This window comes from Pan troglodytes, chromosome 11, assembly GCF_028858775.2.
Source record: "Pan troglodytes isolate AG18354 chromosome 11, NHGRI_mPanTro3-v2.0_pri, whole genome shotgun sequence".
In the NCBI taxonomy this organism is placed as follows: Eukaryota; Metazoa; Chordata; class Mammalia; order Primates; family Hominidae; genus Pan; species Pan troglodytes.
Window position 1 is genome coordinate 70,004,233 of NC_072409.2, and position 25,422 is coordinate 70,029,654.

The 25,422-nt window shown below is 38.6% G+C and overlaps 1 long non-coding RNA gene across 1 annotated transcript in view; it reads right to left on the reverse strand.

Annotated features, from left to right (window-relative positions):
• Positions 1–9,445: 9,445 nt before the first annotated feature.
• LOC134807666 (uncharacterized) overlaps positions 9,446–25,422 on the reverse strand; it is a 50,368-nt gene continuing 34,391 nt past the window's right edge. Inside the window, exons 2-4 of the long non-coding RNA XR_010148700.1 lie at positions 24,108–24,222; positions 20,912–21,079; positions 9,446–10,021 (exon numbers count right to left, since the gene is read on the reverse strand). This is a non-coding gene — a long non-coding RNA (uncharacterized LOC134807666). The remainder of the gene's footprint in view (positions 10,022–20,911; positions 21,080–24,107; positions 24,223–25,422) is intronic.

Here is a 25,422-nt window from a genome sequence, read left to right on the forward strand (position 1 = left end):
AAATAAAAAGTATGGTTTTTTAAAGATATAATCATACTCCCATTAGCACAGGAGATGCATTGTTGGAAATGGGAATGATAAATGAATCAGTACCATAGGGTGTGAAGGTGTGGTTCCTATGTATTGAATATATGGCATATGTTCAATCATTTACAGTGCCTGAAATAGTCTCTGTTCGAGAGCAGACACTCAATAAATATTTGAATGGATTCTCCATTCACTTGAACTCCCTTGAAATCATCACAAGTCATGGGACATTATTTCTCCTGGATATCAGCCACCCCACTGTAGTCCTTCTCCCTGTCTGCAGGGATGTCTGCCTGTCTTCTGCATATCCCAGTTGTGACCTGATCTTTAGCCTCTGCTTCCCCTCCTGCAAGCTTTTCCCTTGAGAGCACCTCAAGCCACCATCACCCTTGAATTTTAAAATCACACTTCCTAGTCTTACTTGCCCCACTTCTGCCATGTTTACTATCACACTTTTTATCAGCTATTATGTGAAAGAATTGTTCAGCTGAACACAAAGCAACAGCAGAATTAGAGACTCAAGAGAGTCAACAAACTCATTGATAAAGCTTTCGAATTGAGGAAAGTGGTCTGTTCCCATTCACAGACACAGCCAAGCACTGCAATGTACTCTTCTTCTATACTGGCTGCCCTGTCATAAGAGAATCAAGAATCCATTACATTAAACATAGATCTTTAATAAAAGTATTTCTGAGACAGAGTAATATAACAAATCGGTAGTATAGGAGGAAGTCTTAAATATGTGCCTGTATTCTAGGTATAAAACAGAAGGTTTTTATTGTTTTACTCTTCTATTTTTAAATTTATTTTATTATGCATACCATAAAGTGTACAAATTTAAAATATCTGTTTTCATGAATTTTACAAAAGAAACACAACCACCACACAGCCCAGATATAAATAATTACCAGCCAACCAGAGGCCTCTCTCATACCCACTTCTAATCATTACTTACCCTATCCCCACCCCACATCAAAGGAGCTCTCAAATTGATTATCAAAGATCAGTTTACCTGTCTTTTTACTTATTATAAATGTATTACATCATGTAGATTTCATATACTGTAGACTCATCTGTGTCTTCTTCACTCAATCTTTTACCTGTAAGATTTGTCCATGTTGTTGTTATTATTCTCATTGTTATGTAGTATTATTCCACTGTATTATAATTTCAGAATTAATCCATTCACTTCGTAATGGACTTTTGGATTTTCATCAGTCTGAGACTAAGGTGAATAATGGTGTTATAAACATTCTTGTACACATTTCAGTGCACATACTTAACATTTCTGTTGGATATACAATCATGCTCCACATAATGACATTTCAGTCTGTGACAGACTACATATGTGACAGTGGTCCCATAAGATTATAATACAGTATTTTGGCTGGGCGCGGTGGCTCACGCCTGTAATCCCAGCACTTTGGGAGGCCGAGACGGGCAGATCACGAGGTCAGGAGATCGAGACCATCCTGCTTAACACAGTGAAACCCTGTCTCTACTAAAAATAGGAAAAAATTAGCCGGGCGTGGTGGCGGGCGCCTGTAATCCCAGCTACTCGGGAGGCTGAGGCAGGAGAATGGCATGAACCCAGGAGGTGGAGGTTGCAGTGAGCTGAGATCACGCCACTGCACTCTAGCCTGGGTGACAGCGAGACTCCGTCTCAAAAAAAAAAAAAGATTATAATACAGTATTTTTACTATAGCTTTTCTATGTTTAGATATACAAATACTTACCTTTGTATTACAACTGCCTGCAGTATTCAGTACAGTAACATGCTATTCAGGTTTGTAGCTCAAGAGCAATAGGGTAGACCATGTAGCCTAGGTTTGTAGTAGGCTGTACCAGTGATGAAATTGCCTAACAATGCATTTCTTAGAACATTTCCCCATTGTTAAGTGATGCATGACTGTATATCTAGAAGGGAAATTATTGTATTACAGGATAAGTATATTGTTAGTTTTTAGAAGGTATTGCCAAACCGTTTCCCAAAGTGGATGAGAATTCCCAGTTACTCTACGACCATCAAGCGCTTGCTATATTCTGGGGACCTGGGGTTTGAGTTTGTTTTAATCATTCTTGTGGATGTATAGTAGTAACTCTATGTGATTCTATTTGCATTTCCCAGATACCTAATGCTGTTGAACACCTTTTCATATGCTTATTGGTCACTTGAATATTCTTTTTCATAAAATGGTTGTTAAAATTATTGGCCATTTTCTTGTTGGCTATTTATTTCTTATTGATATACAGAAGACATAAATTAACAGATAAGATACATGTATAGATACACAAAATCATAGGAATTCTTTGTTGGAGATATATGGCAAATTTCTTCCATTATCTCACTAGTCTTTTTGTTATTGAATGGTGTCATCTAATAAAATAAAGTTCTGAATTTTAATTCATTCCAATTTATCAATCTTTCCTTTTATGGCTATTAGCAGCACTCCTAGACTTGAAAAAGAAAAAAGAAAAAAAAAACTGCCTAACTGAAGGTTAAAAAAAACTCTTCTAAGAAGCTGTATGGTTTTAATTTTCTCATTTAGTTCTAAGATGTTTCTGGAATTGATTTTTTGTGTATGGCATAAATTAGGGGCCAAGATTTTTTAAGTTGGGATATAAAATTAATCTAGCACTATTTCTAAAATGCACCTCATTTTACATTGGACTACTGTGGCACATTTTTTGTAAATAGTTATTTATGTGAATCTGTCACTGGGCTCTTTTTTCTCTTCATCTATTTGTCCATCTTGGCATCAATACTATTTTAATTAATATAGTCTCAATAAATGCTTACATAAAATCTCCAACATTCTTTCTCTTCGTCAAGATTATCTTTGCTATTGGCAAATCTGAAATTTTTATTGTCATTTTATTGAACCTGTAGATAAATTTAGAAAGAAGTGGCATCTTAAACAATAATTAGTCTCCTAATTCTTAAAAATAGTATGAGTCTTCATTTATTTAGGTATTTTATCTCATTAATCTTTTTTTAGTTTTCCGTGCAGAAATTTTACACATACTTTGTTAAATTTATCCCTGTGTATTTTATTTTTTATACTATTATACCTGCCTATTTTTCATACTATTATACCTGTGTATTTTTCAGTTTTTGTACATGATAATTTGTTGCTAATATATAAAAGCATAATAATTTCTTTAATATTGCTCTGTGTTTATACATAGAGTTTCCAGGTTTTCAATGTACACAATCTCATCGTCTGTAAATAATATGGTTTTTCCCCTCTCTTTTCAATATTTATACCCTTTATTTTTCTTGCTGACTAGGACCTCCAGTAAAATGTCGAGTAAAAGTGATAACTGATATCATTATGCCTTTCCAAATTCAGGATAAAAACTTTCAACAATTCAACCTTAAGGATTTTTTGTATATTTTTGAAGATATCCATTATTAGATATACTAACAATTTTGTTATGAATAAGTGTTATCTTTTATAAAATATTGTTAGTACACCTATTGATATAATCATGCATTTTCTTCTTTATTCTATAAATGAAATGAATTACATTCATTGACTTTTCGAATGTTAAACCAATCTTGCATTCCTGGACAATGCTAACTTGCTTTCCATTATTCTTTATACATTCTGCTGGGTTTAACTTGCAAAGATTCTGTTTGGACATTTTGCCTCTATGTTACTAAGAAATATATGTTGGCAAAATAATTGGTACCTGCTTCTCAATTAGTGGCATCATGTGGCTTTCTGCAGATGTTTTGTAAAGGGGCCAATAACCTCTTTCCACCAGGATATTGATATTCAGTGCTGTGTCTCTTATACGATAATAAGGCTTTGACATCCATGAGCAAAATTTAGCTAAGAGTTTTGAGTTTTATGAGTTGTCCTGGGTCCTGGATCTTCACAGCAAGTGGTAGAATGGAGGCAGTGGCTCAGAGCTTTGTGGACATGTCTCTGAGCCCACAGCTTTCTGTTGTAGATAGGTATGATGAATCCACGTAATGATTTACCTTCAGGGTAAATTCCAAACTCTTTAATACAGAACCCAAGACCTGCAGGTCCTGGGATCTATAGATCTCTCAAGTCTCATACCTTACTCTGCTTCCTAGCTCCCTCTTGCAATCTAGAAGTCCAATGCACTATCCATTGCACTACAGAGCCAGGTCCTCTTGCAATCTATAGGGTTCATATGTACTGACTTACTTATAGTTCCTTGAATATATCAAGCTTTCACTCATTTTAGAGACAGGACCTGCTTTTCTCCTGCCAGGACCTACTTTTTCTATTTAGGTATTGTCTTTTTTTAGTGTGCCTTATTATACAGAGATATCACAGAGGATGGCTACTGTGTCTTACTCATCTTTTTATCCTACAGACTTGACCAGTATATAAGAGGCACTCTAAAACAATGTTTGTTTGAAATGAATGAATTTATGAAAATGTATTTACTACAAGTCTCCTATGTTCATTGTCATCTCAGTGTAAGAACTAAGGACCAGGCCGGGGGCAGTGGCTCATGCCTGTGATCCCAGCACTTTGGGAGGCCGAGGCAGGCAGATCACCTGAGGTCAGGAGTTCGAGACCAGCCTGGCCAACGTGGTGAAACCCTGTCTCTACTAAAAATACAAAAATTAGCCAGGCATGTTGGTGGGCACCTGTAATCCCAGCTACTCAGGAGGCTGAGGCAGGAGAATTGCTTCAACCTGGGAGGCAGAGGTTGCAGTGAGCTGAGATTGCACCACTGCACTCCAGCCTGGGTGACAGAGTAAGATTCTCAAAAAAAAAAAAAAAAAGAACCAAAAGATAAGTGAGAAAAGCAATAATATAACTAACTTATTCACTAATTAAGTCAGCAAATAACTACTGAATATAGATAACTGACATCTTTATGCTTTCCGAATTCAGGGTTAAAATGTTCAGTAATTCAACTGTAAGTTGATTATTTTTTGTATGTTTTTGATATTGCGTGTAGTTTTTGCTAGGCACAATGCTACATATAGTCAATGGATGAGGCAGAAACACTCAAGTTTATAGTCTATCTGGGGAGGGAGAGAATCAAGTTAACATAATAAGAAAAAAAGGTGTGAATTTTAAAATTATAACTTGAAATAAGTTCCACAAAGGGAAAAAACACAGCATTAAACTTCAGAACATAGAGAATGGGGAACGCTTATTACAGAGAGAACTTTCAAGGTAGCCTCTCTGAGGTGGTGTATTAGGCCATTCTCTCATTGCTGTAAAGAAGTACCTGAGACTGTGTAATTTATAAAGAAACGAGGTTTAATTGGCTCACGTTCTTCAGGTTATACAGGAAGCATAGCAGCTTCTGCTTTTGGCGGGGTGGGGGGCCAGGAAGCTTCCAATCATGGCAGAAGGCAAAAAGGGAGGAGTCATCTTACACAGCAGAAGCCAGAAGCAAGAGAGGGGCAAGGGAGGCGCCACGCGTGTTTAAGGGACCAGATCTCATGGGAACTCACTCACTATTGTGACCACAGCACTAAGGGGGATGGTGCTAAACCATTGATGAGAAATCCACCCCCATGATCCAATCACCCTCCACCAGGCCCCACCTCCATCAATGGAAGTACAAATCACCATGAGATTTGATGGGGCACAGATCAAAACCATATTAGGTGGTTACTATTAAGGAGCCAGTCAAAACTCTTACCTTTATACATTCTGAACCAGGGTACTTAAACAGATCATAATTTTTCTCAGGTTGGTTTATCTCAGCAGTTCTCCAAGCATTGTCCAGAGACCAGTAGGGGTTCCAAAACTCTTTCAGAGGAGCTGTGAGGTCAAAACTCTAACACTGAGATCATAATATTATCTTGCCTCATTTACTCTCATTATCTTATAAAGGTATGGTGATTTCCAGAAGTTACATGACATGTGATGTCACATTAGATTGAATGAATAAGCTGTCCTTTATTAAACCAAACGTTAATGAGATTTGCAAAAATATGTTTAACAGTGCCATTTTCTCACTCAATATTTTTGTTTTAGACAATATAGCTGTGTTGATAAAAATGTGTTATTTGGCCTGGCATGGTGGCTCATGCCTGTAATCCCAGCATTTTGGGAGGCCGAGGCAGGCGGATCACCTGAGGTCAGGAATTTGAGACCAGCCTGACCAACATGGAGAAACCCCATCTTTACTAAAAATACTAAATTAGCCAGGTGTGGTGGCGTGTGCCTATAATCCCAGCTACTCGGGAGGCTGAGGCCAGAGAATCCCTTGAATCCTGGAGGCGGAGGTTGCAGTGAGCCGAAATTGTACCATTGCATTCCAGCCTGGGCAACAAGAGAGAAACTCCACCTCAAAAAAAAAAAAAAAAAAAAAGGGTTATTTATGTTAACATGTCATGGGTTTATTATTGCTATTTTACAATAATTTAACAAATACTTTAACAATTTCCAAGTTTTAATTTTTAATATGGTAAAAACTGATAGATAAAGCCCCATAAACCAAAGTTCTTTTGAATTCTCAAAAGATTTTAGGAATATAAAGGGGTTCTGAGATTTAAAATTCTGGGAACTACTGGTTTTACTAGTAAAATTAAGAACAGGTAAAAAGAATATTATCACTAGACAAACTGAAAGATACCTAAGATGATATACAAAAAATGATCCCTGCTAACCCTCCAACTTTGGACATAAATTGAAAACATCTGTCTGAAAACTATAACATTCAGTCAAACATCTCCAATGTTCCAAAAATCCCAATGTGTAGCAGGTTATGGACAAAACATTCTGAGTATTTGAGTGAGCAGGGGCAGGGCTCCATGAGGCGGAAAGTTCTGGTCCAGTTATGCGGTGCCCCATAGACCCAGATTGAGTGTTTTCCATTTTAATTGGAAAACTTTGCAGCCTCTTGTTTATAGCACAGGGGATAGGAAATCAGGCATTCGTAAGTGAAATAAAAATAGAACCAACTCCTTAATTTAAAGTTCTGGAATCTTTTCCTTGAAATGTTGCCTGCAGGTCTCTCTACCCAATTATTCTGCACCAGGACTGCTCAGCCACTGTCCAAGATGATCAATCCTGAACCTAACACCATAAAATATTCAACCCTCCATACCTTGGACTGCTCTCTGGGCATTGTAAGTGCAGAACCTCCGTCATATTTTTGCCTAATTTTTACTATCATCAGTAAAACTAGAAGTAATAAGACTCCCAATGATAAGAGATCATTATGAAGGAAAAGTTTCTTCAACATTTATTTTTTAAAAACTTAAGTAAGTTCATTCTTCTGTCATTCCAAAGAAAAATTATCCATTTTATCTTATAAAATCATATATATTTTACATTTTATCTGAAATGAAACTAGTGCCCCCCCACACCACCAATAAGTCAAGAACAACAAAAAAAGCCCACTAAAAAAAGAAAAGATTGAAAATAGCAGAATATATTAAATTGGAAAATTATTGTGGATATTCTTATAGTCTTGATGTGCTGTACCCTAAGAAACAGTTTTTCCACCATATTTTGCAAGCAGAAATTATCATATTACTTTGTGAATCCTTCCATTTGAATTTAACTTTTTGAAGGTTCGAGTCTACTTTTCCCATTGTAAATATGCTCATGCAGATTTATATGAAGTAATATATATGAAAGTGCTGTACACTATAGTATATACACTAATATATTGGATTATTGTTGTAAGTAAAGAAAGCAAAATAAAGGCCAGGCACGGTGCCTCATGCTTCTAATCCCAGCACTTTGGGAGGCAGAGGTGTGTGGATCACTTGAGCTCAGGAGTTTGAGACCAGCCTGGGCAACATGGTGAAACCCTGTCTCTATCAAAAATACAAAAATTAGCTGGACATGAAGGCACACGCCTGTGGTCCCAGCTACTCTGGAGGCTGAGGTAGGAGGATTGCTTTAGCCTGGGAAGCCAAGGCTTCAGTGAGCTATGATCGCCCCAGTGCACTGCAGCCTGGGTGACAGAGTGAGACCTGGTCTCAAAATAAATAAATTTTTTTTTAAAAAAAGCAAAATAAAATATGATCTTTTAAAGTAAAAGCTATTGATGATATTCCTATCTAATCACCTTCCATCAATCTGTAATAATGCCTTACTGAATCCAAAGTCTCCTTTTTAATTGACTAATGGAACATTTCTAGACTGATCCATTGGAGTATAGATGCCATCAAGTAATCCATCTATAATCTGGAGCCATTTTTGTTTAAAGCTGTCCAAGTGCTTCTCGGATACTTATCAATCTATTCCAGAAAGATTCTCTATTAACAAAGTTCTACAATATGCATTCCCCTACCTGCCCGAGTATTGAACAAAAAAATAATGGTTTGTAGGTATTATAATAGACAATGGCCAAAATTTACCATTATGTTTATAATTATTTACACAAATTTATTTAAGTTCAATGATACATTCTCCGGAGCTAGGTTTTTCAATTCAGAAAGTCAATGGGTTTTCAGAACCAACAAAAAAAGAAAAGAAAAGAAAAGAAAAGTCAAGCATTAGAATAACAAACTCATGATAATTGTCATTCCTGTTCTGAGGACTCAGTTTGTTTGAAAAGATTTAACTACCAAAAAGAAAAATAGTATTCAATGAATGTGAGGATGTGGAATCATTCATATATTTCCTTGAAATAGATTCTTAATAATAGTTAAAAAGACAACACTACACTGTAAGATGAAACTACTTCAATGTAATTATTCAGTCATCAAAGACTACGAACATATAAATATGAATTTTGTCAACAGAATTATGTAATGTCTTCCATAAAGTGGCCATTTACTTCGAGGCCTCTGGTCATCATATCATTTTAACATTCTTAAGATTTTCAGTATTTTATGACTATGATTTGGAAAGGTGAGGGGAGGTCTGCAGAAAATATTTTACTTCATGGATATGCTTGTGTGTATGATCTTAATTATTCACCAAAGTTTCTATGTTTCATCTTTATTTCCCTGATAGTATCATTCTAAAATGAAGAAATGGAGGCTGGGCGCGGTGGCTCAAGCCTGTAATCCCAGCACTTTGGGAGGCCGAGGCGGGCGGATCACGAGGTCAGGAGATTGAGACCATCCTGGCTAACACGGCGAAACCCCGTCTCTACTAAAAATACAAAAAAATAAGCCGGCGTCGTGGCGGGCGCCTGTAGTCCCAGCTACTTGGGAGGCTGAGGCAGGAGAATGGCGTGAACCCGGGAGGCGGAGCTTGCAGTGAATTGAGATAGCACCACTGCACTCCAAAGGGAAAGATGTAAAAATATGTTTTCTTCTTAAATCTTGTACCATCCTCAGCAAATACTGTTGAGAACTTCACCCCTGGTTATTAAGAGAAACAAAAGTAATTTACAACGCATATTTGGCACATAGATGTCCAAAGGAGACACCTCCTATCCTTAAGTGCAATATATTCTTAGAAAGAAAGACATCTTTCTGAGGAAAAAGAATAGGCAAGGGTGGAATTTCAAGTTTCAGCTTTATGATATAAATAGCTTTGCTTATATTGAAGAAGAAAGAAGAACAAGGCACCTTCAACAGCCCTTACACATTTCTGGGAGGTGGTAGCAAGTGCCATGCCCTACACTGCCCAGCATTCATAATAACTTACAACAATACAATCATAGCTTTTGCCCCAAATAATTTCTTCTGCCAATCATACATGATAAATTGTATTATGAGATTATTAGCACATAGTTAAATGTATTTAAATTGCCATTTGTACAGCTGATGGAGATTTCTGTAAATGTAGACTAGCATCAGAGCCTACACAACATGGAAAATAGCATGCATAGCATAAATCAGGCAAAATATTTGAGATCATGTATGCTTAATATGTGATACATCTGAACATTTTTCATTAGCATTTTGGCATTTTCTTTCTCCATCCTAGCTCTAGGTTGTGTTGCTAATGGACAATGTAGAGGGTATAAAGTATCCAACTTCCTTCTTCTTTTCCTTGGTTGGAGCTGAGCAATCCGTTGGCACATTCAGTGAGGCAGGAGTGGTTGGCAGGGTTAGGGCTGATGAAGAAGCCTGTGAAATCAAAATATTGACTACTTAGGGGTGTTGAACAAATAAATGAATAAATCGATGATAATGGCAAGCAGGTTTCTCACCTTTGGAGAAGAAATTACAAATATAGAAAGATGAATGCTGCAATTAAACCTGCAGTACTGAATTGGAATTGGAAGTGTCAGTGTAGAATCATGGTTTTTAAATATACATAAACAGAAATAGATAGAGCTGTAGGTGTGCATGAGTGGGTGTGTGTATACATGCACATCTTTTCTGGCTCTATCTGCAAAAAGGGCCTAGATGCAATGACACCCTGATAGAAATAAATATCCAGGGTACTCAGGTGTTGATTTCAAAGTAGCATTCGCTACTAAGGGAAAACCAAAGGTCCTCGGTAAGTGACTGAATCAAGGACTAGGGCAGGGAAACAACAAAATAAGCCTGGAACATCTTGTGCCAGAAAGTAAAAGCACGTTCAAAGAATTGTGAGGACAAGTCAAAAGGACAAAAAAGCCAGCTTGAAAGGGCTTTTATTAGCAAAGCCTGGGACAACTTGATCATCAAGTGTTGTAATTACAATATTGGAGTGTAACTCATTGAGTAAAAGAAGATTCTGAGCCAATACTGGTATACATGGTAGGCAGATAGATAAGATAAATGATATATGGATGGATGAATGGATGAATAGATGGATAGTTAGATAGATGGACAGATAGCTCTACCTTATAGTAGAATGATATACATGTAAAAGGAATGATAGATTATACAAAATCACCATTTACCACCCATTATAGAAATAATTTATGTAGGCAAGAGTCATCAAAGGATGGTAAAACTAGTGGGTGAAAGCTCGAGAAAGAAGATATTTATAGTCTCAAACTATTCCCCACAAATTACTTATTACTTAATATGTACAAAACATATATTAAATATTCTAAACCTAGAAAATACCATCTAAACAAAGTGATAAGACTTAAACAGCACCAAGAATGAGACAATGGATATTACATACCTGCAGAAATGATGTACTAAGAACACAACATCAATTCATGGTACTTCCTCATACAATGTATAAATCACAAGAAAACATGAGATGAAACTAAATTCTGGAACATTCTGCAAAATAATTGACCTATATTCTGTAAGAATACCAAGATAATAAAGACAAGGAAAGTCTGAGGTGCCGGGCGCGGTCGCTCATGCCTGTAATCCCAGCACTTTGGGAGGCCAAGGTGGGTGGATCACAAGGTCAGGAGATCAAGACTATCCTGGCTAACATGGTGAAACCCCATCTCTACTAAAGATACAAAAAAATTAGCCAGGCGTGGTGGCGGGCACCTGTAGTCCCAGCTACTTGGGAGGCTGAGGCAGGAAAATGGCCTGAACCCGGGAGGCGAGCTTGCAGTGAGCCGAGATCGTGCCACTGCACTCCAGCCTGGGCGACAGAGTGAGACTCCGTCTCAAAACAAACAAACAAACAAAAAAGACTGAGGATCTTTTCCATATTGAAGAAAACTGAAGAAACATAACAACTCCTGGACTTCATAAACAATGTTATTATAATTGGCAAAATTTGAATGGGGTCTATGGATTAGATGGCAATATTTTATCATTGTAAATTCCCTAATTTTAAAGATTTGATTGTGATTACATAGGAGAGTGTCCTTGTTTTTAGGAAATACACATTGAAAGTAATAAGATATCATGTCTGAAACTTACTCTCCAATGCTTCAGAAAAGTGTATAGTAATATGCACATATTATGTATATTGCGTGTTGTTTGTGTGTATAGAGAGAAAGAGAGACAGAATGGTAAAATAAATGCACTAAAAGAATATTTGGGAACTTGATTGAGGAGTACTATCAAGATTGAGAGGGCCGGGCGCGGTGGCTCACGCCTGTAATCCCAGCACTTTGGGAGGCCGAGGCGGGTGGATCACGAGGTCAGGAGATGGAGACCATCCTGGCTAACACGGTGAAACCCCGTCTCTACTAAAAATACAAAAAATTAGCCGGGCGTGGTAGCGGGCGCCTGTAGTCCCAGCTACTCGTGAGGCTGAGGCAGGAGAATGGCGTGAACCCGGGAGGCGGAGCTTGCAGTGAGCCGAGATCGCGCCACTGCACTCCAGCCTGGGCGACAGAGCGAGACTCCGTCTCAAAAAAAAAAAAAAAAAAAAAAAAAAAAAAAAAAAAAAAAAGATTGAGAGATCTTTGTATTGCTTCTGCATCTTTTCTATAAATTTAAAATCATTTTAAAATAAAAAAGAAAAAAGCTTAATTTTCAGTACCCCTCAATAAAAAGCAGGAAGCCCTCTTTTTTAAAACGACAAATATGTGTGTGTACACATACACACACAAATACAAGAAGCAATGACCCAGAGTCTACAAAAAATAATTCAAGGTTATATTAAACTATGAAAATATAACAAGGAAAAATGGTTGTCTATTTCACCCAGTTCTGTCTCCTAGAAGATAAATCTCAAAATTTGGGTTCCAAATTTATGTCCACTTTTCTCTGTTTCAATTTATTGATTTCCAGTTTCTCAGAGAATTATTTTGGCAGTTTGTACCCTTTCTAATATTTCTCAGTGAGACCACCTTCCAAATAATTCTGTCTAAAGTTTTATAAATGTTTTCAGTATAACCACATATCATATCTCTTCCATGTAGAAAAACAGAGAGATTTTTTAAATTCGTAGACAATACTTAGTATTTTAATTTGAGGAATTGTGCCTGAAAATTAACTTTTTCTCCCCCTAGTGTTTGGACATAAAGCATGGGGCTTGGATGGTAGGCAGGGAAGACAGGTATCATTAGAGGTGTCTCTTTCCAGGATAGGGGTTTTTAATACAATAAATTTCATGTTTTCTGTGTGATTTTCTTTAATTCTAGATATTGACTTTCATGATTAAAGTTTAAGACTATCTTCTAGGTAGGATATCTTTTGAAAAGAAAATCTTGGTCTCAATATTAGAGTGATAAGCTATAATAAGCAATTCTCTGTATTACATTCTTTTAAGTTTTAAAATTTTAAATCAATTAACAATTGAGTTTTAGGAAGTATATTAGTCAGGGTTCTCCAGAGGGACAGAACCAATAGGATATATATGTAAAGGGGAGTTTATTAGAGAGAATTGACTCAAACTATTATAAGGCGAAGTCCCATGACAGGCCATCTGCAAGCTAGGGAAACAGAGAAGCTAGTAGCCTGGCTCAGTCCAAGTCCAAAAGCCTCAAAACCGGGGAAGCCAACAGTGCGGCCTTTAGTCTGTGGCTGAAGGACTGAGAGCCCCCAGGTGGCCACTGGTCCAAGTCCCAGAGTCCAAAGGCTGAAAAACTTGGAGTCTGATGTCCAAGGGCAAGAGAGGAAGCAAGCCTCCCGCAGGCCATGGGAAGAGAGAGCTAGCCAGAGAAGACACAGCAAGCTGCTTATCCCCTTCTTCAGCCTGCTTTGTTCGCGCCACGATGGCAGCCAATTGGATGGTGTGCACTCAACGTTTAGGGTGGGTCTTCCTCTCCCGGTCCACGGACTCCATGTCAGTCTCCTCTGGCAACACCCTCACGGACACACCCAGAAACAATACTTCACCAGCCATCTAGGCACCCCTCAACCCAGTCAAGTTGACACCTAATATTAACTATCACAAAAGTTATAAACTTTTCCCCCAAAAGAAACTAAATGCTGTGTTTGCTACATTGGGATGATGAAAAAAATTGAGTTTTGGTAGAAATCCCAGAAGTGTTACAGAAGTCCCAGCTAGATTCAAAATGGTAATGATGAGATGATGACCATAGTAGTGGTAGTGATGGTGCTGATTGTGAGGATGATTATAAAGAAGAAGGAAGAGGGAATTAGAATGACTATGTTAATGATTATATGTACCAACATTTGAGAGCCTATTTAGGTCCTGTTTAAAGTGCCCTGCATACCCTTAGCATACTTAATCATTAAATAACTCCACGAGGTAAGTATTATCATTATGCACATTTTGGAAGTGAAAAAAAATGAGTTGCAGAGAGATCAGGTAAATTGCCAAAGGTCACAGAATGAACAAAAGGTAGAACCAAGCTCCAAACCCAGGTCAATATGTCTCCCTCACAGTAACATGTTGAATTGGGAGTTGTCCTTCTCCTTCCTGGCCCCTCTACCAACACACATCAACTATATTCCCTGAATTTTCACAGAACATAGAAGTTGGATGGAAAATAATTTTAATCATGTCCACTGTTGTACTTCAGATATACAGACATGTATGCCTGACATCATATATAGGGGACTGTGGAAGCAACGTTATAGATGGCAACCAAGGAGCCTGTGTGTTAGAGAAGAGAGAAATTCATAAGTGAGGGCAACCTCAGTAACTGCTTGAAGGGAGCAAGAGCAGTGGTTCATGATACAGAGCAGACATTACTAGAATCTACACTAACCTAGAGAAAGTGTTTCTATGCCCTGGGAAGATGAAAACTACATTGCAAATCTGAAAGAAAAACAACCGAAGATTCCAGCAACTCTGCTGAGTGGCCCTCTCCCTGTCCCATTGCCACTGAACAGGGGATATAAGAGGGAGAAGGCACTACCCGGATCACAGTGGGGAAAGCAGTCACCTCAATCACGTTCAAGGTAGAGAAGGTCAGCACAACTGCCTGGGCAGCCAGAGGGGACATCAAGAGCCAGCAGGCATGAGAGCAGTCCAGCACTCAGCCACCAAGAAGGACAAGCTGAGAAAGAGCTGCAGCCGAGGCAGGCAGGGGAGCAGCAAAGCTGGGGTGTACATTTCAAACTAGGACACCTTTCTTAGAAACCTGAACTGAGACCCCAAAAAAACAGAAGGACTGAGTTTCTCTGTTTAAGAGTGAGAGCTCTTCAGTTCTGAAACCTAGAAGTAAAAGCCTGAAAGTGGCCTATTCTCAGGTCTACACAGTCTAGGCACCCAAGCATGCTTGGATTAACACTAATTTAATGACAGGCTACTCTATTTTTAATAAATATCTAGATTTGCTTTCTTGTATTGAGTCCTTAAGATGCCTACTTTTACTTTGTAAGTTTCTGTTATAAAAGATGAGCCAGGAAAACATAAACTATGATTCTGTGTATTTTCCTAACAAACCATTCAACCATCCAAATGTGAAAACTGATGATTTGCTATCTTTCAAACTGCTCTTCCCACACGGTGGTAAAAGCTTGTTTAGACATTCAAAGGGATCTGGTGCACTACCATGACTTCATTCATTCACTCATTCAACAAATACTTGTTGAGCGCTTACTCTGTGCCAAGTACTTGATATGCACAAAGCAAAGATTCCCCACCCTCATGAAGTTTGTAGTGTGGTGAGAGAGATCACTTACATAATGCATAATTAATAGGTTAATTATTGGGGATGTTAGAAGACACAAGTGCTATGGAGAAAAGAAAAAGTCAAGCAGAGTAAAAGAAATCAGAAATGGCAGACAAGGGTTGAAGTATCAAGGTTGAAGTATTAAGTGGTATGAATAGTTTTAACATTTCGTAATGGAAACAGTCAGAAATGTTTAAAGTGACCCATTCCCAGGCTGTCTCCAAATGCACCACCACCAACTCATTATAAAGTTGTCCAGATAAGAACTTCAAATTGGAATTATTTAACTTGAATAATTCTGGCTATTAAATGTAACTATTTAACATTGCATAGGATGACATAATTGAGTGATACATCATAGAGTTGTATAGCTTTCGAAATGAAAAAGGTCTAATTAGAAAACTAATGACTTCTCATCTCATAGGTAAGAAAATTAGACCCTGAGAATTTAGGTGATTTGACCAAAATCACTGAGTCAGTAAATAGCATAAAAAGAACTAAAATGTAGTTTTATCAAAAAAGTATTTTCTGTAAGCACAAATTTCAATTTTTTTGTAATGAGTTTACTTCTCTATTTCCTGTTTACCTTTTATTCCTAATTCCCACACAATTAGGGAATTTCATTCCCAATTCATCCTGTTTCCCCCTGCCCTGCTCCTTATTTAGTTTGTGTGTATGTGTGTGTGTGTGTGTGTGTGTGTGTGTGTGTCCTTTAAGGTGTTTCTTTATGCAGATACAAGAAAATATGAATATATTATTTAATCACTTGTTAATACAAAAATAACATGTAGATATTGCTCTATACTTTCATTTACTTGTCTTTTAAAAGAGATTCCTTACCTATTTCCTTAAATTCTGCAGTTCCTATCTTGCAGTGAAGGATATAATACTAGCAATGATCTTTTCTTAGTAGAGATTGAGACTATGGAACAGAGTTCTTTAATCAAGGTGCAGATAACAGAAAGCCTGACTTACAGAGATTCAAACAAATAGGCATTTTATTCTTCTCTTTGAACAGCATCCCTGAAGTCAGTGGTTGCTGGCATTGAGTCAGCAGTTCAGGAATGAATCAGGAACCTGGATCTTGTTTTCTCATCCTACCATTCTTGAAAGTTGGCTTTTATCTTCTTGCTTGCAATTGTAAAAGCCTATTGTACCTTTAGGCATTATCTACATGGATGGAGAGAGGTGATGAAGAGGCCCCCTCCTCAATCAAGTTTGCATTATTGTTCAGGAAAGAAACCCCTCCCTGCTAGCCCTCCCATTACACTTCACTGGCAAGAGCTGAGTCACATGCCCACTCTTAGATCAATCACAGGCCAAGAAGAATAAAATTATCTTAGCTGTATAAACCAATCAGATATATAGGGATGCCAATTTTTTGTAATGGTTGCATAGTATTCCATTGTACAGAAATAAGTGGTTCTCTATTGATGGACTTTAGATTGCTTTCAGTCTTACACTATTGCAAGCTATGCTGCAATGACTATTTCTGGAATTATGCTATTTTGCACAATTGCTACTTTATTTGAAAAAAAAATCTAGAAGTACAAATTATTTTAACCAATTTTAAATGGAAACAATGTTCCAAAATACGTAGTGCACAATGAAACATGATGACATGTTTATGAACATTATTTTTAGGTTGATTGATCTGATTTAATAATGTTTCATTCATTGATTCAACAATTATTTTTAGGTTCACTACTGTAGAGAGAGCTCTGTATAATTTCAAGGAATACAACCATAATCTTTGCTTTCAAAGGACATAAAAGTTTGAGAATTTAGCAGGCTGAAGTTAATTAATTTAAAACTTTTTCTAATTTGATGTATGTCTTACTATTGATAATGTTCAAATGGAGGCAATTAATCGACCTTTTTCTCCCTAAGGTGTATATAATCATTTTTCCAACAGGGAAAAGCAATCCTTCAAAATTTTAGACACTTTACTAAAATAACTTATCAGCCTTAGGGTTGCTATTAATATATTAATTTTGTCATTGTTATGGTGACTTCAAATAAGTCTAGTTTGCAGTTTGACACACTGATTCCTCTGGGGTTTTTTCTACACTTTAAGGTTTCACTGTGCTTCCTTGGATATAAGTTTTGTAAACCAGTTCCTGAAGGAGAGGGAACAATAGCCCAACTCTTAAAGAACAAAATATTATTTTCAAGATTTTTTTGCCACATATTTTTCAGGAAAGAATTCAGAAGTAAAGGCATTCGTTAAAATTTTTTCAAACCTAAGTGGAGGACACTAAAGACACCCATTCTACGAAATTGACACTTACAGAGCTGACAAATTGCATAAAGGGTCTTTGTGGATATTGATACTAGTTATGCAGACAGAAGAGGCTCTCCACCAAGAATTTATCAAGGGAGTCTACAGAAAAACTAATTGCCCAAATCTCAGAATATTCCTAGCCAGTGTTGTTAAGGAATAAATAATAACAAACAATTAAGACACCAAGTATAAGGAAACAAATATCTTAAGGTTAAAAAAGCAATTCATCTAAATTGAGGACCTCCATGAAGAGGGTTTGAGTCAGATCTAGAGCTGTAGTCCAGATTTGAAGTGAATTGCTAGTTTTTATAGAGCCAGGGAAAGCCCTGGCTTCAGAACGGTGTCGTGATTGGGAGCATAGTGATGGCTGAGGATAGGATGCTGTGGATCATATCCTCAGCATTTGATAGTGGAAGCATCCCATGAGTCAATGATTTACCTTCTGAGTCTCAGTTTCTTCAGCTATTTGACAAAGATAATATGCCTACTTTTATTCAAGACCTGAACAAAAAGAATCTAATTTAACTACTAGACAATCTGCAATGTGTTGAAACTTGCATATGAGTATGCTGTTTGGTTTTTGCTGGGCACCTTGGTTAGCATATCACTAAAGACTTTCCCAGGCCTGACCTGAGCCTTCTTTTCCAGCACCACCTGTCTTTACACCTTACCTCATAAATTTCACTTTCAGGAAAAAAAAAAAAACTCCCCATAATGCCACATCGTAGTTCCCCATGCTGTTTCACATCTCTGTTCCTCTTGCCTGGAATACTTGCTCTGTTTTCCTCATGACTAGCTCAAGGGTAACATCCACCAGTGGTGTTTTGCTCACCACTTGCTTTCTCACAGGGACAAGTCATGCATGTGCATGTGTACACATGTGTGTTGGGAATGGGAAGAGGAAAGATGGCAGGAAATGGGCAATGAGGCTTGTTGTGGTTTGAGTTTGTTCCCCACAAAGTTCATGTGTTAGAGACTTAGTGGCCATTATAACACTATTAAGAGGTGAAGCCTTTAAGAGGTGATTAGGCCAAGAGGGCTACATCCTCATGAATGGAGTAATGCTGTTATTTTGGGAGCTGGTTAGTTATTGAGGGAGTGGGTTCTTGATAAAAGGGTAAGTTTGGCCCCACTTCCTTCTGTCCCACATGCTTGCTTGCTCTCTGCCATGGGATAATGTGGCATGAAGGCCCTCACCAGAAGTCAGCACCATGCTCTTGGACTTCCCAGCCTCCAGTACCATGAGCCAAATAAAGTTTCATTTGTATAAATTACCTAATCTGTGGTATTCTGTTATAGCAGCAGTAAACAGAGACAAGTAAAACAAGGCTGAAGAGGTCTTTCAAGACCAAATTGAGAAGGGCTTTACATGTTACAGTAAGGAGTTTTACCTAATATTATGGGCAAAATCTTAGGGAGGTTACAGAGTATTTTAGTAATGAGAGGATCAGATATTTTTTATTTAGGAAATGATCTGACTGCAGTGAGGAGGATTGACTGGAGAGAAAGAAAATGTCACAAATCCAAATAGGGCTTGCCAGACAAAGAAAAATTTCACTATACATTGTCTTCTCCTCTCCTTTGGAGTTTCCAGAAGTTAGTGGGTTTGTGCATGGGTCCAGTGAGGGTGGTATTTCACGGGAATCCTGGAGACTTATAAAGCATCATGAAGTGAGTGTTGGGGTCCCTGAGGCATGAGTCTAATTGTGGCAGCCCAGCCTCTCCCCAAGGTCTGCTCTCAGCCACTCTCTCTTTACAATAGAAGATAGAGGACAACATTAATATATTCTAATAATAAAAAATAGAGGGAAAGTCATATAAATAGGGGAAAACAGCAAATGAAGAAGGAGCATGCTTAGAAGGGCAGTTACTGGCTGGGCGCTGTAGCTCACACCTGCAGTCCCAGCACTTTGAGAGGCTAAGGCGGGTGGATCATGAGGTCAAGAGATAGAGACCATCCTGGCCTAGCCAACATGGTGAAACTCAGTCTCTACTAAAAATACAAAAATTAGATGGGTGTGGTGGCACGTGGCTGTAGTCCCAGCTACTCAGGAGGCTGAGGCAGGAGTATCTCTTGAACCTGGGAGGTGGAGGTTGCAGTGAGCCAAGATCGTGCCACTGTACTCCAGCCTGGCAACAGAGTGAAACTCTGTCTCAAAAAAAAAAGAAAAAAGAAAAAAAAAAAAAAAGGACAGTTACCATTTTTGTTCATCAGCTCTCTGCCAGTGGCTTTTCCTTTTACAGTAGTCCTCAACTCAAATTTTAGAATGCACTGGAATCATCTGGAGGGCTCATTAAACCATAGACTCAGTGATTCTGATTCTATAGGTTTAAAGTAGGGCCAATAATTTGCGTTTCTAACAAGGTCCCTTGATAGGCTGATGCTGCTGGCCCAGGAACCACACTTTCAGAAACAGTCTTATTTTCTCTCTTGAACACCTCAATAACATAGCAGGGTGGTATTAACAGAAGAAGAAACACTTATTGAAGAATTAAGTGGCCAGGCGCGGTGGCTCACGCCTGTAATCCCAGCACTTTGGGAGGCCGAGGTGGATGGATCACGAGGTCAGGAGATCGAGACCATCCTGGCTAACACGGTGAAACCCCGTCTCTACTAAAAATACAAAAAATTAGCCAGGCGTGGTTGTGGGCGCCTGTAGTCCCAGCTACTGGGGAGGCTGAGGCAGGAGAATGGCGTGAACCCAGGAGGCGGAGCTTGCAGTGACCCGAGATCGTGCCACTGCACTCCAGCCCAGGCGACAGAGCGAGATTCCATCTCAAAAAAAGAAAAGAAAAAAAAAAGAGAATTAAGTAACCTGCCCTCTGCCCTAGGTCAACTAGTAAGTAGGAAACAAAACTTGGAAGTCAGATTCTGTTGGGCTTGAAAGTCCACACTTTTTTACCTCACACTCCTCTTTCCTCCACAGATGTCTTGAGACAGAGGACAGGGCAGAGGAAGCTCCCAGCTATTTCCTTTCCATCAGGGTCCAAAGTACCCACAGCACAGAAATATGAGGGTGGAGTTTAAAGGAAAATCTTGTACCTCTGAGCATTTCTTTTTCTCCAGAAACCATTTCAACTCCTTGAGTTCCTCACTGTGGCCCAGAAGGTGATATCCAGATACTTGCATGTGCTCAGATAATATCTCCTCTGAGGGAGGCACAAAATGAGCATCCCACTTTTCTACATGCAAGATAATGCCTGGAAGCGTGTGATCTGTCCACATGCATCTTGCCTTGCATGCCTTTTCAAGCGAGTTCCAGCCTCCCTCATGCTTACATCACTTACCCCCAGCACTTCCAAGTGATTTTATAAGGAATCGCCCCACTGTGCTCCCTGCAGGCCTTTCCCCATTTTTCATAAATATTTCTACATGCTATAGATGTCCCATCAAACCCAGTTTCCGACTTTGAATGATTTGTTTGAATGCCTTCACTTGCTTTTGTCCACTTCGGGCTAGAACAAAAAGAAAACAACAAAACCAAAAAATTAAAAAACAAAAACAAAATCACCCTGGAAAAGCATTTACTTTGAATATACCTGTGCTTTGAAATTAATTGTTTTATCTATAGGTAATAAGTATGTAAAAAGCCAAGATGCTGCTTTTGACCAAAGGAATCATTTAAACCCAACGTTTCATTTTTACTCCTTTCTGAAAGGTAATATTCAACTTACAAAGAGGGCAAGGTTTGCATGAGGAGACTTTAAAGTCTTTCTATGTTATTTATACTGCGTATGTTCCCACATTGCAATCGTCAAAAGAAGGCTAGTTCTCCCAAGATTTTTTTTTCTACATAAGAGATTGTTGTTTTTCAGGGTTTTTTTGTTTGTTTGTTTTTCTGAGTAAGGAGGTAGTAAACATCAATAAAAAATTTTGCCTAAAACAGACCTTCATAATCCTCCCAAATTTTCAAACTTACCTCACCAGTATAGTTTCTCTGGACTTAGTAACTTAGTATTCACTGAGTTAGGCTTGTTATAATTTCATATTCCTTGACTTTAGGTGGCATTTTTGTCCATGTGGGGTTTAATTTATTTATTATTATTATTTATTTTTAGACAGGGTCTCACTGGGTCACCCAGGCTGGAGTACAGTGGTGAGATCGTTGTTCACTGCAGCCTCCACCTCCCAGACCCATGCAATCCTCCTGCCTCTGTCCCCCAAGTAGCTGGGACTACAGGCATAAGCCATCACGCATGGTGAATTTTTGTATTTTTTGTAGAGATGAGGTTTCATCGTCTTGCCCTGGCTGTTCTCAGACTCCTGATATCTAGCGATCTGCCTGGCTCTGTGGAGTTTTAAAGCCATTACACTGTATACAGTTTAGGTGAGGTTAAAAAACGGCATTTTCATAAATCTAGATTTTTAAAAATGTAATGCATTCTTCCTCTTCCTCTCACTTTTCTTCTTGTCTCCTTCCTTCTTTCCTTCTTACCCTTCCCACTTTCTCCTTGTCCCTTTCCCTGTCCTTTCAATCCCTTCCCTAACACTTCAGCCCAAAAGCTATTCGTCAGGGCCGAGCAAGACACAGTGGGGAGGAGGGCTGCTCAGTTTCACACGTTAAGACTCCAGTAAGATGAAGAGGGTTCTGTGCTAAGGTATGGTGGTGATGGGTGGCCCAGCATGTAAGGTTGCCAGATTTAGCAAATAAAAATACAGGAAGCCCTGTTAAATTTGAATTTCAGATAAACAGTGAGTAATTTTTAGTACAAGTATATCCCATGCAATATTTGAGACATACCTATATAAAATAATTACCGTTTATTTGAAATTCAAATTTAATTGGATGTCCAAATTTTATCTGCCAACTCTGTGTCTGAGCCCAGTGTGAATGGGAAGGGCATTCACATGGGGAAGGGGCAGAGGGGGCAGCAGGTTAGCATGGGGTGCCAGAGCCAAGCAAGATGCCAGGGACATCCCCAAAAGAGAAGGACAATGGCCCAGGAGATTGTTTATGCACATGGGAATTGATCAAATAAGAAAATATATTGAGGAAAATTTTGAAGATGGGAGTCACAAATTTGGAGTGGGAGAAAACTAGAATGAGACATGTTATGGGACTGATTGAGCTTAGAGATACCAGTGTGAACATATGGTTGATAACTTTAAAATGCCATATGTACATATTTGCTTTATATTCATAGAATGCCTCTAGTGCACAAAAGAGTTGCAGCAGTGTTTATCTCTAGGGAGTAGGAGTGAGTGGTGGCTGGGGCACAAGGTGGAAAAATTACTTTTCCTTATTTTCCTTTGCTACTTTTAAAATTTTTAATTTACATTTAATTTATTTTTTAAGTTTAAATTTTTAAATTTTTAATTTAAATTGTGCTGTGTACATTACCTGTACTAGAAAATGTATTTTTAAAATATTTATGCATTAAAAAATAAAACTGGCTTTATTTCAAATCAGAAATCTTAGAGATTTTCTAGACCAAATTCCTGTATCCTTGAGGTCACAGAACCAAATATAGTAGTGAGAAAGGGCTCTGGATTCAAATTCTGATGCTGTCACATGGCAGCACAGTGCCCTTGCCTCTCCGAATGTCGCTTTCTCCCACTATAGTACAGAGCACAAAGCAAGGGCTCTGAAGTCAGCCTGCTTGAGGATGAGTCCTGTTCAGCTTCACCTTGTCCCATTGCATGATCTTGGGCAAGTCAACTGGCCTCTTTAAACTGCAGACTTTGTTATGATTGCATTAGCTTTATTCCATCAAATCCAAGAAGCCCTGGGCTGTTTAAAATGCACGATTATTTTATGTTCTACTAACAACTTTTTTAAGTCCTAGAATTTATTGTAAGATGTCAACCACTGTGAAATGCAGGCTGAGTTCAGAGACATTAAAACGTGAAAAACATGCATCTTAGAATCAATGTAGTATGATCGCACTTACCAAAGGCAAAAAAATAACAGAAAAAGAGGTTCAATGGTAATTGAGAAGTAAGTGGACAGAAGTGAAGAATATCAGGCTAGCATCCAGTAAACATTACAGATGGGAGAAAAAGGAAAGTGAAGATACAATGGGAGGTAAATACTTCAATCTTTGCACAATTCAGATCAAGAAAATAAAAACATTTTGCAAGCACTTGTAAACAAACAAAAAATATAAACAAAATAGAATTGGGGTTACCTCCTAGGAAAGGCTGCACTGTTGTCAATAATGTGACCAAGGCGATGGCTCAAATCCCAGCACTTTGGGAGGCTGAGGCGGATCATTTGAGCCCAGGAGTTCAAGACCAGCCTGGGCGACATAGTGAAAGCCCATCTCTACCAAAAAAAAAAAAAAAAAAATTAGCCAGACGTGGTGGCGCACCCGTAGTCCCAGCTACTTGGGGGGCTGAGGCAGGAGGAACACTTGGGCCCAGGAGGTTGAGGCTGCAGTGAGCTGTGATCTCACCAAAGCACTCTAGCCTGGGAAACAGAGTGAGATTCTGTGTCTCTAATAATAATAATAGTGTGACCAAGAACGGAAACCCACTCCCTACCTTATGACATGTTACCAAGAGGCAGCAGATGTGTAGTTCTAAGTTGGGCACAGAAGCAGGCAGCACTGAGGACCAGCCAGTTGAGTTGGGGTATAGACTGCCTCTGGGCTTGCACCTGGGTGAAGTCAAAAGAGATAATAAAAAGGGGATATGGGGAGGTCTGTAAAATATGTAACTTAAGGATGAATGCCTGAGAACTCTGGGGGAACTCTGGGCCTGCTTAATTCTCCTGTTGACCCTGGTGAGACACAGAAATTTACAAAAAGAGCCAGACATGATGGTGCATCTGTGTAGTCCCAGCTCCTGCGGAGGCTGAGGTGGGAGGATTGCTTGAGCCCCTGAGTTCCAGATCAGACTGGACAACATAGCAAGACTCCTTCATTTAAAAAAAATGTTTTAGGCTGGGTGTGGTGGCTCACACCTGTAATCCCAGCACTTTGGGAGGCCGAGGCAGGCGGATCATGAGGTCAGGAGATTGAGACCATCCTGGCTAACCCCGTCTCTACTAAAAATACAAAAAATTAGCCAGGCTTGGTGGCATGCGCCTGTAATCATAGCTACTCGGGAGGCTGAGGCAGGAGAATTGCTTGAACCTGGGAGGTGGAGGTTGCAGTGAGCCGAGATTGCACCACTGCACTCCAGCCTGGGTGACAGAGTGAGACTCCATCTCAAAAAAAAAAAAAAAGTTTTAATGTAAATAATAATAATAATAATAATAATAATAATTAATAATATGGCTCTGTACCTAGTTGGCCTTCACTATCCACCAACTAGTCAGCACTCTATACCGGAACTGAGTCCTGGAAGGAGGGAACCATGTATTGGTGGCAGACAGTGGCACTGTTCAGTATCACTGCTTGGGAAGAGGGGAGTCCTGATTTCCTCGGGAGGGTCAGGGAGGGTTGGGTTGGGGAGTGGAGTGTTGAAGAGGGAGTAGACACTTACCTCATAGAGGTGTTGTAGGAATTAATAACATCACCATGTCTGGTACATGGTAAGTGCTCAGTAATGCTAGCTATTGTTAAATGAAAAAAAAAAAAGCTTTTTATGCCATAAAATGCTATGCAAATATTTATATTGTGTAATTTTTTAAGCACCGTCAAGATTAGATCCTGATTCTTGAGACTTGCGATTCAGACCACTTTGCAACATGCCACACTATGCTTATTTCATGCACTATTACTTTAAATTGAACACTTTTTCAATAAACTGCATTATATATACTTGTTCATAAACAATATTTTTGTGCATGGGTGCTGTGTATCTTTCAGATATTTCCATAATATATACACACAATGTAACACAGAAATACAGA